The sequence below is a fragment of the Lepidochelys olivacea genome (genome assembly GCF_965140295.1).
Source record: "Lepidochelys olivacea isolate rLepOli2 genome assembly, chromosome: 11".
NCBI classification, from domain to species: Eukaryota; Metazoa; Chordata; order Testudines; family Cheloniidae; genus Lepidochelys; species Lepidochelys olivacea.
In genome coordinates, this window is record NC_140421.1 from 35,926,403 (window position 1) to 35,938,730 (window position 12,328).

Genomic DNA, 12,328 nt, shown 5'->3' on the forward strand with positions numbered 1-12,328 from the left:
TGAAATTACTCAAGAGCTGGCAAAGCTATTATAAGTGATCCCATTTGTATAGCTGTGAGCTCATTAACTAGGTTGGATGCCAGACATTTAGATCTGCAAAGCCACGTAGGGAATTTGAATCTTTTGAAAACCAATTCTGATTGCTAATTACCTTTACAGTAATTGGGGATTTAGAAAAATCTAAACAAAATGGCAAACAAAGGACTTATATAAATGGATAATAAAAACCAATCAATCCGCCTATGTCTGCTCCAGAGTTTTTTCTAAAGATTTTCAGAATACTGTTGCATCTCCTCTGCAAGCTGTTTCTAATCTCATTTTTGACAGTTTCCTGCAATGTAAGAAACACTAAACTACATTTGTATAAAAGGAAATATGGTTTAGAATTTAAGGCCCTGATCCTGCAAAGAGTTATGCATGTGCTTAACTATAAACACTAGAAGCACTATCGTTGATTTCAATGAGACTACTTGGAGTGTATAAAGGTAAGCCCATGCATAACCCTTTGCAGGTTTGTGACTAAATTTATTTCTGTACATTGGATATCACTTATTAAAAAAACAAACAAGTCATGTAACTTTCATGCTACAAAGAAAAAAGAATACATTTCAGTACACAGGAAAAAGTTTGGTGGGCAATTTTTATTTTGCTGACGGCATGAACCAATAAGGAAACAAGTTATTTTAAATGTAAGTGAGGAATATTTTTTCTGGAACTTTATTGAATTGTACTTAAAGGGTCACTGTCAATTTCAAATCTAATTAATTCCAACAAATAAACAATTTAAAATAGTTTCAGCTACTGCTCCTGGGTCCCCCTGCAAATTATATAATTTTACACAACCACCTTATTTTATTTAATCTCTCTCTCTCCCCCCAGTATTGCCAAAATGCAAGAGCACCAAAAAAAAAAAAATCATAGTCAAGCTCTAAAAATGCATGAGATGAAAGGGGGAAGGAGGGGGTTTCTATGTATTTTCCTTCTAGTTTTTCAGCCTTTAAAGGTACAGCCAGTTCATGTTCTCAAGCTTTATTTCATATCCACAAGAACTTTAAGCTTAATTTAAAAAAAAAAAAAAAAAAAAAAACCACCCTCTTACATAGTCACTTTAGTCCAGGAGCTGGGGCTTTAAGAAACATCAAGTATCTCAAGACTTGTGATAAAATTGTGAGCTCGCAACACTGCTTTCCAGTACTGTGGGAACAGAGTGATTGTAATGCAGCAAAACACAAAATGTCCATTAAATTCTTGAAATACATTGGGGACAAATGTTTGTTTCAGAAGGTGGAGGAAGTAACTGAGGAAACGGCCATTTTAGACTTTATTCTGACTAACAGCATTGTGAATCTGAAGTTGAAGACAATCTGGGTGAAAGTGATCATGAAATGGTGATTACGTGATTCTAAGGAAAAGAAGCAAGAACAGCAAAGTAAAGACAATGGCCTTCAAAAAAAGCAGACTTTACCAACCACTTCTGAGTTTTGTAATGGCCTATGGGAATAAAATCTAAAACAAAAAGGAGTTCAGGAGAGTTCTAAGTTTCTCAAAGAGACAATGTTACAGGTACGACAGCAAACTGTTAATAGGATGAATATTAAAAGTAGAGCCCTGCGTGGATACAAAATTTGTACCTGCAGATGCGAATATCCATGGCTATAAAGCAGATACCCGTGAAGCTGCAGGGCTCTATCAGGAACTACAGCAGCCTGTCAGGCCACCACTCACAGGAGCCAGAGCCCAGCCAGGGCAGCTCCTCCAGCGCAGCTGTACCGCCCCCAGCTCTGCCCACCAGGGTGGGCACCAACCTCACCGGCAGCTGCCCCTCATCACGCTAATGTGTGCAAACAGCTCGCGTGCTCCTAGACAGAAGTAGCAACCTTAAAGAGGAAAAACAGTACACTTCTATCCTTTTTTTAAGAACCAAATTTTGCTGTATCGCTAAGATTTTCAAAAGGGTTAAGTCATTTTGAGGGCCCAAATAGAGAACGTGGAGCACCTGTCCTCTGCAAATCAGACCCTATTTAAGGTATCTCAAGTTGGGCACACAAAATCTTTTAAAAATTAATTTGGAATATCTTGGCCCAGAAAGAATTAGAAGGGCAGGAGTACAATTGCAGCCTCTTTCCATCAATGGTCTTCACTTATTGTGGCAACACCCACCTGCACAAAACAAAAAAAATACTATCCACAGCCCAAATAAGGCCAAGTCTTCAAACCTAGATTAATTACTGTGCCAGGAAGTCTCCAAATCTCCACTGAGTGAATTATTACCATTCACACAGCTAAATTCTACAAGTAGGAAAAAAAAGGTGGGCTCATTGTAGGCCACATATACTGATAGTGCTCATGCAATGATGAGATCAATTGTTCATCTTAAACAGTTCTCTTTTTAGTTAATAATACAAATTAGAATTGGGTAACTCCTTGATTTGACTAATTTTATTTATATATTAATCCCAATGTATTTTCATATTGTTTAGCACTTGAAGGAAGTATGAGAAATTAGTTAACCATATATTTATTTAAGAGCATAAACAACGGTTATAAAAAAAATCCACCAAACTGGCTTCCTCTTATGAAATGACAAGGTAAAAACTACCTTAATTAAAGGGACTGTAATTAAACATTAGACTCTAGTCCTGAAAACCCACTATTATTATTATGTCATGCCTAAACCAAAGGAAAAATGCAGCAGCCCACCATAATCTACTAAATACCATAGGATTTGGAAAATAAATGACCTCCACTCCCACTGACTTAAAAAAAAGTCAAACAACAACTCAGTTGAGAAGCTAATTTAACCCCTCATCACAGGGATAAATAAATGAAGCAAAATTGTGTGGTAATCATATCTACATAATTCAACCAATATAGTTTCTCAAAAATTCTCTGTGAAAATTAAACTGAACCAGGAACACAGCTTTTCTCCAAAATGCATCTTTCATATTTATGAAAAAAAACACGGAGAACTGAGGTGCTGTCTTAAAACAATTTTTTGTTGTTGTTTTGCACAAGTTTTTACAGAAAGCCAGTGCTGTTCTGGTATGCTATTTGAACTGTTACATTTCTGGCACTGTGACATTTAAATAAATACCATCTCCTGGAGACTTGCTTCTTGGAACAAAAACCAAGACATAGTGCATCACCTCATAATAGGTAAAGATCCTGGTATAGCATATGAACTCTACCCAAAGGATTTTTAAGGTAGCAGATTATAGAACTTCTAATAGGATTCAGATTACCTTTTAAAGGAATTGAACTATTAACAGAGTACTATACTTTAATCCAATCCAATCACAGGATTGTTTTACTTTTCTTAACAATGCTGTCTATCCAGTCTTGGATAAAGGACTCCCTAAGACTACAGTACAGTCTCTGTGCAGCTCACATAAACGATACAAAGGAACTTCCAGGAAAGTAATCGGTAGAAACCATTGCAATCTCAAAATGCTGTTCAAGACATTAAGTCTCAACACCATAGTAAGGAATTCTTCGATATTTTACAGATTGGTGAACTGAAGCAACAGAACTCATATACGAGTCCAACCTTCCCCCCCCCCCCCCGTCCCCTGCTCTAACCAGTAGACCACACTTCCACAAAAGCTTTCAGCATAGTTGGCTGTGGACATCTTTCAGCATCCTCAGAGCCACTTCATCTTATGAAAACAAACAATACTGATTCTCAGCAGACTAGGTTCCTAACTGAAACCGGTCATGGAGAGAAGGGAGTTGGCAAAATTCTGTCTTCATTTTGGAAGAAAGAGTTTTACCCCGGGACTTGATTTGTTCATCCTCTTTTTCTAGAAATATCTGGATAGTGGCCACCATTTTCCTCCCTCTTGTCTCAAATGCATTTCCTACTACTCTGGCTAGCATTTATCATGGTCAAATATTAAGAGTTTCCTTCATTCAGGGGAGATGCTGAAGCTGATGGAAGAGGATGAGTATCTTGAATGCTTTCTGGCTTGTGTCCTCTACCTTATTGGGCTCTTCGACTTTTCTTTTGTGGAGAAGATTTCATCCTTGCTGGGGGATTGCTTCCTTTTCCTAAATAGTGCCCTTTTTGGGGCTTAGCCTGAGGGGAGGGCTTCAGGCCTACATGCTCTCACTGAAAGACCCCAGATCCTCCACTTGGGAGGAAGGCAAGGCAAAAAGAATGCCAGACTCCTTGCTGTGAGATTCGATTATCCAACTGAGAATACAAGTAGGGATGCTGGAACTTTTCTTCTTTGTGGTGGATTGGGCTGAGAGGCAATTAGATGAATATTTGGACTTAACTTGTAAGAAATCCCTAATCAACAAAGATGGATCTATCTGCCAGGTCCCAAGTGCTGAAGACTGACCTCAGGTGTCTCAGAAGAAGTCTCCAACTCTGTGAGGCCTCAATAAGCCATCCAAACTCCATCACCTTTCTCACAACGAAGCAAAGGTCCACAGGCTGCAATCATGGCAGAACTCCCCTTTCTGTGGCATCCAGACAATCTGCATACTCCATTTTAAATGATTCTGCCATGCTGCAGAAGATGATCAGCATGGAGATCATTCCAGAGTATAAGGGGGTGGGGGAGGAAGAGGATGTGTCCTTCTGCATCAGGAAAAGGGGTGGGGAATACTGCTCACCTCTTCTCCAAAATTTGGCTTCAAAAATCCAGGATAACCAACAGGGTAACACAGGATTCTCTGCCGCCAGACTGAGAAAATCTGGCTCTCTCTGGGTATGTCAGAGCCGCCTTCAATATTTTCAGGAAGAAATGCACAGCACAAACATTTTGGAGTGGCAGACAGGTCCCTAATTCATAAAAGGGTATTTGTGATATATGGTGCTACATATAATTATTTTACACAATAGCCAATGAATAAAAACTACATCCAGGAAAGCATGAAGTTCACATAATACTGATTAAGATTTATGTCTACATTTGGAGCTGGGGGTGTGATTCCAAATTCAAGCAGATATGCTCATGCTAACTCTCATCAAGCTAGCACGCTAAAAATAGCATCAGTCATGACAGCATGGTCAGCAGCAAGCAGCAGCACAAGCTATCTGCCCAGAATACAGACCCAGCTAGATACTCTGGGTACATACTCAGGTTGGTAGCTTGTGCCGCTGCTCACCGTGCTACGGCTCTGACAGATACAGCTATTTCCTACAATATTCTGGACAAATCTTATTGAATGAAGTTAAAGTATCTTAGGAATTCGTTATATTAAAAATGCAAATGGTTATGTATTATTGTGGGACTGTATGTAACATCTCTAGGAAGCAGATATGACAAATGTCTCCTGGGAAGTGTTATGAGCTTCAAAGGGCTATTTTAAAACAACAGGCCAGATAAGTAGTATATTTTGAGGGAAAACAAAATTAAATGGATTTCCTAGGAAAATACCCTGGGGAGGGAATGCAAATTCCCCACCTCTGGACCAAACCTTTGAAAGCTTCGCCTTGTGGAGAAACCCATTGTCCGGAGATCACCTATTCCTGGTCTCTAAGGAACAAAGACCTAAACTGAATAAAGGAGAAAAACAAAAATCACAGATTTATGGGTATGCTAGTTCTGAGCCAAGGTAGTTATGAACTTGTAACCACTCGAAAACCCCTTGATGATGTCAGTATTGCAGATCTGAATGGAATGAAGTCCTTGATGTCGTCTTCAGGACTTGCAAAATGACACGTTTCAGAGTAGCAGCCGTGTTAGTCTGTATTCGCAAAAAGAAAAGGAGTACTTGTGGCACCTTAGAGACTAAGAAATTTATTTGAGCATAAGCTTTCGTGAGCTACAGCTCACTTCGTCGCATGAAGTGAGCTGTAGCTCACGAAAGCTTATGCTCAAATAAATTGGTTAGTCTCTAAGGTGCCACAAGTACTCCTTTTCTGTCTGCAGGACTGTTTACCTACCAGAGCCCTTATTGGAGTCAGGGTAATCTCTAGTCATCTTATTTGCATGTGTGTAATTCTTTTTATTCTTTTCTCCATAATTCTTTTACTTTAAGAATAAATGTGATTGTTTTAGAATTATGTGGTCACTCAGCACTGTTTATAGGCTCTGAGGAAGAAAGGCAAACAGGCCTGCTGAGGCAGTCTGCTTTGCTGGAGAATTCACAGTGTAGACAGTGAACTGGGCAGCATGGAAATGCTCAGATAGGAGAGAGAGGGATGTATGTATGGTGATGGTGGGGGAGCTGGAAGCCTCAGAGCACACCACAGAGGGATAACAGAGGTGCATTTGCCCAGAACGGTGAAAACTGCAGCTATATGACTATTTTTAGCATGTTAGCCTGATGTCTACTGGAACTGGGACTCACACTCCCCTCTCCAACTGTAGACATAGCCTAAGGGCTTGTCGACAGAGCTCCTCGATTTGGACTATGGAGGTGTGAACTATAGCACACACTAGTGCACTCCACTGTATGGACACTGCTGTTGCAAACTACAAGGTACCTAGTTCGCATTAACATGGTCCTCTTTAAGCAGGACTATTTAATTGCAAACTAAGTACCTTTTAGTTCATGCCCTTAGCATCCACTTAGGGGAGTTACAGTGAGGCAACCCAATGCGCACTGCAATTTGTACACCCTATAGTCCAAATTGTGGGACTGCGTAAACACAGCCTAAGATTCAAGTGCTACCATTTATTCTGCTAAAATAAATCTGGTACAGTACCTGTATATGAGGAACAACAGTGACATCCGGTGGATATTAAAAAAAAATCCCACACACCTGTGATAAGCATAATTGTTTGAGAAAGAATTGTAAGTTAAACATTTGAGGAAAGCATAACAATTATCTCTAAAATGTACTATCCAGAACCAAATATATTTTAGCATTTTCTGTCCATGACAATAATTTAAAAAAAAAAATTAAACAGTTGTTTTTTTTTAACTTATGTCTACTGGATTCTGAAATAATTTCTGGTAAACACATCCCCTTTCAGGGTACATACCCATTTGAATGTGCATGTAGCTACTCAAATATATGTACACAGATTAGAACATATTCCAATGACTTTTTGATAATTAATGTCATTTTTATATAAACAACAGCTGACTTGTGGCTTTATTTGCAAATAAAAAGCACCATGTTCAGTTCACTATGATTCATGGGGTCACAAAAACACAAGTATTTGGATAGCTGTTGGATATTAGCAAAAATGTTTGTGTCCATGACACATTCAGGAATTTTAGTATTAATTATTATTCATCCAAAAAATGTTTTACTGGAAATGAGCTTTTTGCTATTTCCTGTTTCAAGTGCTTCCATCATTCAACCAGGCAGCTGAAAAAATGCCATGTGTGTGTGTGTGTGTGTGTGTGTGTGTTTGTTTTAGTGGATAAATCACACAACAGTACAATTGCAACCGTCACCAAACTGTTCACAAACCACAATCTGAAAGTTATTCATCCAGTACTTACAAATAGTGAATTTATTTGCTTACAAGAAAGATTATCAGTTTGTGAATATATCACACACCTAAAAAGGGTCTAAATTTGTGTCATAATTAAAAATAGTTAAACCAACTCTAATGTTTAAGTATTACAGAAGGAGGCGGCATCCTGAAAGAGAATTAATCTCCATACCTACTGGTACCTCATTAGTCTCCAGCATCAGCCCGAAGAAGGCAGACTGACTAAAAAAGGGAAATATAGTCTCTTACTAAAATTACACCTGAAGGAGAACCAGACATCTCAGAGAATTGGTTAGGGAATGCAGTGCCTTAGTGCTGGTTCATATTCAGCAGAGCTCAATAGTGAGCTCAGTAGTTACTACTGGAAGAGTTTGTATGCCTAAGTGAAACAACTTGATGGTCTCAATCTTGTTCTCTAGAAGGAGTGGACAGGTCTCAACATAGTACTTCATAGAGGTTTAAAAATTCCCATATTTGAACAAGGGACTAGTATCTTAAGAAAAGTGACAACTAAAAGATTGATATTTCAGCAACAACTACTGTCATTTGGATTGAAGCGGTCCAATTACATGACAAAATATGTATTGTATCAATAACTGAGACAGACTGGACCATGAACCATTGCAGTGTCACTTCTTCAGGTTTATAGTTCATTTTGTTTTCCTTAATGCTTTTTACTAACTAACTTTCTTCTCTATTTTAAACACCAGTCTTACTGATAAAGAGAGAAAATACTTCTATTATTTGTATAATAGCTTTAGACAATAGTATCCCTAGCCTTCTCCCAATAGCACATTTAGTCAATGTACAGTCCTGACCCAGTTTTAACTCTGACCTTATTCTCTGAGCTAGAAGCAACTGATACACTCAGGGTAAAAAAGTTATAAATATCTTTGAAATGCTACAAAGGAGAAAACTTTTTCAAAAATATTTGTGGCTGTCTTTATAAACCATAAAAGAGCAGTAAAGGGTAAAAACAATTTTAGCTTTGTAGTTCATCTTTAAAATACTGCTGTTAAACATAACACAGTATAAACAACAAGGAGTCCTTGTGGCACCTTAGAGGCTAACAAATTTATTTGGGCATAAGCTTCTGTGGGCTAGAACCCACTTCATCGGATGCATGGAATGAAAATACAGGAGCAGGTATAAATACATGAAAGGTTGGGGGGTTGCTTTACCAAGTGTGAGGTCAGTCTAATGAGTTAAATCAATTAACAGCAGGATACCAAGGGAGGAAAAATAAAACTTGTGAAGTGGTAAGAGTGTGGCCCATTACAGACAGTAGACAAGAAGGTGAGAGTAACAGTAGGGAGAAATTAGTACTGGGGAAAATTAAGTTTAGGTTTTGTAATAACCCAACCACTCCCAGTCTCTATTCAGGCCTAATCTGATGGTATCCAGTTGGCAAATTAATTCCAGGTCTGCAGCTTCACGTTGGAGTCTGTTTTTGAAGTTTTTTTTGTTGAAGAATTATGTGTGTCCATTTATTCTTTTGCGTAGCGACTGTCCGGTTTGGCCAATGTACATGGCAGAGGGGCATTGCTGGCACATGATGGCATATATCACATTGGTAGACGTGCAGGTGAACGAGTCCTTGATGGTGTGGCTGATGTGGTTAGATCCTATGATGGTGTCCCTTGAATAGATGTGGACAGAGTTAGCACTGGGGTTTGTAGCAGGGTTTGGTTCCTGGGTTGGTGTTTTTCTTGTGTGGTGTACAGTTGCTAGTGAGTATTTGCTTCAGGTTGGGGGGCTGTCTGTAAGCAAGGACTGGCCCATCTCCCAAGGTCTGTGAGAGTGAGGGATCATCCTTCAGGATAGGTTGTAGATCCTTGATGATGCGCTGGAGAGGTTTTAGGTGCTGTAGGTGACGGCTAGTGGCATTCTGTTACTTTCTTTATTGAGCCTGTCCTGGAGTAGGTGACTTCTCGGTACCCTTCTGGCTCTGTCAGTCTGTTTCTTCACTTCACCAGGTGCATACTGCAGTTTTAAGAACGGTTGATAGAAATTCTGTAGGTGTTTGTCTCTGTCTGAGGGATTGCAGCAAATGCAGTTGTATCTTCGAGCTTAGCCGTAGACCATGGATCATGTGATGTGGTCTGGATGAAAGCTGGGGGCATGTAGGTAAATATAGCAGTCAGTAGGTTTCCGATATAGGGTGGTGTTTATGTGACCATCACTTATTAGCACTGTAGTGCCTAGGAAGTGGACCTCTTGTGTGGACTGGTCCAGGCTGAGGTTGATGGTAGGGTGGAAATCATTGAAATCTTGGTGAAATTCCTCGAGGGCCTCCTTTCCATGGGTCCAGATGATGAAGATGTCATCAGTGTAGTGCAAGTAGAGCAGGAGTGTGAGGGGACAAGAGCTGAGGAAGAATTGTTCTAAGTCAGGCATAAAAATGTTGGCATACTGAGGGGCCATGCGGATACATCTTTATCATCTGGACCCATGGAAAGGAGGCCCTCAAGGAATTCCACCCTACCATCAACCTCAAGCTGGACCAGTCCACACAAGAGGTCCACTTCCTATGCCCTACAGTGTGCGGGGCATGTGCACAGGCAGCCTATACAGCGTGTGGCTCCTCTGAGACGGGAAAGACCCCTGACAGTATGGTGAGAGGGTATGCTTCCTGAAGGGCAAAGAAAAAGGGCTTGAAATCAGCAATACCAAAAGCCGGAAGGGAGCTGCTTTTGTTCTCTCTTCCAATACTAAACACACATTGTATTGTTACTGAGTTTGTGACTGTGTCATCATTCCAGGACTCTGCCTGCTTATGCTAACCCACAAGGAGTCCAAAAGGCCACGTAACGATACACTCTAAGCTGCACAGTTGGGTATCATTTTACATAAACACACATTGTTCACGGATGACACTAAGCTCAGGGGAGAGATAGATATGCTGGAGGGTAGGGAGAAGGATCCAGAGTGACCTAGACAAATTAGAGGATTGAGCAAAAGGAATCTCATGAGGTTCAACAAGGACAAGTGCAGAGTCCTGCACTTAGGATGGAAGAATCCCATGCACCGCTACAGGCTGGGTACTGACTGGCTAAGCAGCAGTTCTGCAGAAAAGGACCTGGGGATTACAGTGGATGAGAAGCTGGATATGAGTCAGCAGTGTGCCCTTGTTGCCAAGAAGGTTAACGGCATATTGGGCTGCATTAGTAGGAGCATTGCCAGGAGATTGAGGGAAGTGATTATTTCCCTCTATTTGGCACTTGTGAGGCCACATCTGGAATATTGCGTCCAGTTTTGGGGCCCCCACTACAGAAAGGATGTGGACAAATTGGAGAGAGTCCAGCGGAGAGCAACGAAAATGATCAAGGGGCTGGGGCACATGATTTACAAGGAGAGGCTGAGGGAACTGGGTTTGTTTAGTCTGCAGAAGAGAAGAGTGAGGGGGATTTGATAGCAGCTTTCAACTACCTGAAAAGGGGTTCCAAAGAGGATGGAGCTCAGCTGTTCTTCGTAGTGGCAGATGACAGAACAAGGAGCAATGGTCTCAAGTTGCAGTGGAGGAGGTCTAGGTTGGATATTAACACTATTTCACTATGCGGGTTGAGAAGCACTGGAATGGGTTACCTAGGGAGGTGGTGGACTCTCCATCCTTAGAGGTTTTTAAGGCCCGGCTTGACAAAGCCTTGGCTGGGATGATTTAGTTGGTGTTGGTCCTGCTTTGAGCAGGGGGTTGGACTAGATGACCTCCTAAGGTCTCTTCCAACCCTAATCTTCTATGCTTGGGCCAGACTTTCTGGAGCAACGAGAAATCAGCACAAAACACAGTGATGGCAAAGCAATACTGACCATTCTTTTAGTTACAAATTGAATCCAGGTGATTTCATATCTGCTGATGGGGGGTAACTGAGTTGTTTGAAATTATAATAGTTTTATGACTTGATTTATAATAGATTTCTCCATTATAGCTCTCTGAAAAAAAAAATCAAGATCTAATATGCGAAGGTATTGTCCTACTTTTTATACTGAAAATGGTATTTAGACTGTGAGTAAAATAACTTTTAAGTTGATGTCTTTGGCAAAATCTTTACTGTGTTACATATTTTTAACATGTCTAATACTTGATATGCCTTACTTTACTTTTTTATTGCAGAGTTTTTAAACTATGTATACACTGAAATCAGGAAGTGAGACCACTACAACAACATAACATTACACTGGTTATCTGAAACACACAAAACTTGGTATCGGTCACATTACACATAAATGTAAAGGTAGAAACATTTATACTTTATATGGCAACACATAATATCAACAGGGCAAATATAGTTGTTGAAGCAGAAGTATGAATGTCTTGATTTTTGTGGGCTTAAAATCTTAAACTTAGTTGTTTTTATGTAGGCTTCTTTTGTATTTAAATATGTAGATGGGGGGCGTTTAAATAATATAGGTCAATTTCTCTGGAGTTTAAATCAAAACCTCACCAAGCTAATTGACTGTATTGCGGTAGGATGTTGACAAGTCTACTTCAGTAGAACAAGATGTAATTTAGAGGGATAGACTCCCACTGTCCACACAAAAGTATGAAATAGGACAGCTCTTCTGTCCTTTGTATGAGATATTCATTGACAATGCCCTCTCAAAAAATTTCAGCTGGTTGTGTTGGCATGGCACAGCTACCATTTGCACTGGAATACTGGCCCAGCTCTTTTGCTGGAGGTAAACAGGAGCAAGTCAAGAAAGTAAAAGGGGGAAAACTGTCCAAAAAAAGTAAAAAAGAACTAAAAGCCATTTATCATAAGTGTTAAGAATCTATGTCCTAGAGACCCCTGCTTCAGATTCAGACCAAGTAATTTGGGAACAGTGAAAGAGCATGCCTTATGACTATGCACCAGAAAAAAACATGGGGAAACAGAAGAATGAGTTTTAATAGCTTCCTAGCCTTCCTACATATTTAAAAAAAAAAT

The 12,328-nt window shown here is 39.9% G+C and overlaps 1 protein-coding gene across 6 annotated transcripts in view; it reads right to left on the bottom strand.

Annotated features, from left to right (window-relative positions):
• Nucleotides 1-12,328, bottom strand: part of GRB14 (growth factor receptor bound protein 14) — a 134,336-nt gene that overhangs the window by 68,112 nt on the left and 53,896 nt on the right. The window lies entirely within an intron of this gene.